Raw genomic sequence first — 3,034 nt, 5'->3', positions numbered from 1 at the left:
CAGTTCTCTCATTTGTTGAGCTCTCCCTGCAGAACCTCCCTTTTCTTTAAGGGAGTCAACATCTCTTTCCAGTTCTGCATCATCTGTGAACTTGCTCAGTTTCCCTTCCAGTTCTGCAGCCAGGTCAGTTATGAAGGTGTTGAAGAGCACAGGGATGAAGATTGAGCCCTCTGGAACTTCACTAATGACCTGTGCCAGTCTGATGTCACCCCAGTCACTGTCACCTTTGTGCCCAGCCCATGAGCCAGTTGCTCACCCCTCCCATGATGTGTTTGTCCAGTGTTGGGATGGATGTTTTGCCCAGAAGAATCCTGTGAAAGACAGTATGGAAAGCTTTGCTGAAGTCCAAAAAAATTACATCTACTGGCTTTCCTAGATCGACAAGGTGTTGTTCCATACTTCCATAGAAGTAAATCAGGTTGGACAAGGAGGACTGTCCCCACATGAAGCTGTGCTGACTGTGACCAATGGCTGCACTGTCCTCCAGCTGTTTTTCAATACTTCCCAGAATAACCTTTTTCCATGATTTTACTGGGCATTGAAGGGACACTAACAGGCCCGTAGTTTCCAGGGTCCACCTTCTTGCCTTTCTTGAAAATCAGGACAACATCTGTCTACTTCCACTTGGCTGGGACCTCTCTGGATTCCTAAAATCACTCAAAAATCATCAAGAGGGGTTCTTTGATGACATTAACACCTCTTTGAAGATTTTGGACAAATTCCATCAGGGCCCATTGATTTTTAGGGATCAGGCTGGGGTAGCAGACCCCATGCAATTTCATCTGGGATTTGATCAATCTCACAATCATGGTCCTCCAGCAGAGGACCCTGAGACCCCCCTGGTCTATCATCCATTCTTTGCCTCCATCTTCAAAAAGAATGACTGACCTAGGGGGTCCCAGTGCCCTGAGAATCAATTGAAGTCAGTGCCATGTCAAATCAGACATTCCTGAGAGACTTGGGAAGGCAAAAGTGAAAGAGCTGCCAAACAGCAAAAGCATTTCAGTAGAAGGAACAGCAGAATAGAAATGAGCAGATTTTACACTTAATATTTTAAAAAGAGAGCAAATTATCACTGTCAAGCAAATCCTTTCCCATATGTGTGAAAATGGGTAGCAACAATCAAAAATAGAGGAATGAAGTGTCTGAAGCATCATGACAGGATGAGGTTTGAACAATACAATGAGTCACAAGAGCTCCTTTGCAGAAGGGCTGCCAGCACTCAGTGAGGTCTCCCATTCTCTTACAACTGAGCTCCTGATCCCTCCTGAAAGCAGCCAACTTGGTTAAACAGTTCTTGCTTTTGCATGGGAGTAGATGTAACAAATATCCCAGAAACATCAGGTTATGCACATCAGTCTTTGCAAAGGTCAGTGGAAAGCAGTTTAAGACCTTTGTTATTTCAGTGGCACATCCCTTGCTGCTGGTTCTGCAGAGTTGCACTTCTATAAAATTACTTTTTTTCCTGTGATAGGTAGTGGAGAAGATGGACATGTTTGAAGACCACTCAGAGAAACCTCAGCATTAGCAGTGGGAGAAGTGGCACATGAAGTCAAAGTGAAACCAATCCGATTTACGCTTTTGAGTAAAATATTGTATTGAAGCATTGCATTTTGGTGTAATAATGCTACAGCTCAGGAGAATGTCTTACCTTTAGGCTCAAGAGGTCTGGTGTCCAATGGTTGCTCTGACAGTCTGTGAAATCAAAGAATGCTCTTTCACTAGAAGCAGTCAAAAGGACTGAAATCCACATGGCTACAGGTTGGTACTGGATTTACTGCTGGGTTTATGCAACATAAAAACCCCCAACTCCCACTCCCTGTGGATAGGTTTAGCAGCTGGTCTGCAGGCTAAACAACTGAGTTAGCAGAAGAAATTATCCATAGCAAAGAAGAAAGCAAGGCTGTTAGCATGGAAACCAATAAATAAGACACATAAGGGATATTTGAGTTAGAGGATACGTGCCTTAGTGAGCAGCATACGTGCCTAAATAATTTGTTGTAAACTCTTACCAATTAATTGACGTTAATTACTTTGTACTAATAAAGTACAGTGAGCTATTGCTTTGTCCGATGAATATAATGAGCTGTTTTGATGTAATTAATGACTTAAGATCACGCTTTGTTAAGGGTATAAAACGTAAGAACAACTTGTAATAAAGAGAAGCCATCGTTGTCTCTGCACAAGTGTGCATGTGTATGTTGTGTGTCCATCTCAACAGCGACAGCTCCTTGTTGATATTCTCTGGTTACTCTTTTCCCATCTTCTCTCATTCCTTTTCTTTGCTTGGAAATTCATAATGTGAGTTGTCTTTCACTCTCATGATGATCTAAAATATTTCTGCCAGATTTGACTTCATTTCTTTACCCGTCACCCTCATTTTTAGAACCTTGCGGTCAATATAAGATTTTGTTTTGCAATTTAAATACTTTTAAATCCCTGAGAAGAGAAATGGAGTGTATTGATGACGGAAAAATTGAAAATGTCAGTGCTTTTGGATTGGAACAATTATAGGCAAAGCATTTCTTGAAAAGCTTTATCCATCATGCCTTTCAGTATGTAATTTAATAATGGCAACTGCCCATGAACAGTTAATCCTAACCTTCTCTTTCACTTTCATACTTTATCAGGAAGAATTTTAGCCGAAGACTGAATGTTTCAAATTTGTGTGATAGACTTGTCTGTATTGATCCTGCTTTCATATAAAAAAAAAAAAGAAGAAAAGAAAGAAAGAAAGAAAGAAAGAAAGAAAGAAAGAAAGAAAGAAAGAAAGAAAGAAAGAAAGAAAGAAAGAGAAAGAAAGAAAGAAAGAAAGAAAGAAAGAAAGAAAGAAAGAAAGAAAGAAAGAAAGAAAGAAAGAAAGAAAGAAAGAAAGAAAGAAAGAAAGAAAAAAGAAAAAGAAAAACTTTAGAGGATGTGTTCTTCATTAAAAGTTTCTTCATTTGCCTGAAGAATAAAGGCAGCAAAAGTGGAGCATTAGGAACAATGAAGGGAAGAGAGGGACAATGGTAACGTGAACTGAAGGGTGGCAGAT

General features: G+C 40.1%; 1 long non-coding RNA gene across 1 annotated transcript; it reads left to right on the top strand.

The window, feature by feature from the left end:
* The first annotated feature begins 1,241 nt into the window (after positions 1-1,241).
* Positions 1,242-2,712, top strand: LOC128815980 (uncharacterized). The gene is made up of 3 exons (XR_008439759.1): positions 1,242-1,369; positions 1,475-1,761; positions 2,631-2,712. It is a non-coding gene; the product is annotated as an uncharacterized LOC128815980 (long non-coding RNA).
* Positions 2,713-3,034: the final 322 nt, after the last annotated feature.

Source organism: Vidua macroura, chromosome 17 (assembly GCF_024509145.1).
Source record: "Vidua macroura isolate BioBank_ID:100142 chromosome 17, ASM2450914v1, whole genome shotgun sequence".
NCBI lineage: Eukaryota > Metazoa > Chordata > Aves > Passeriformes > Viduidae > Vidua > Vidua macroura.
Note: the sequence above shows the minus strand (reverse complement) of the source record. Positions and strands in the feature narration are given on the sequence as shown.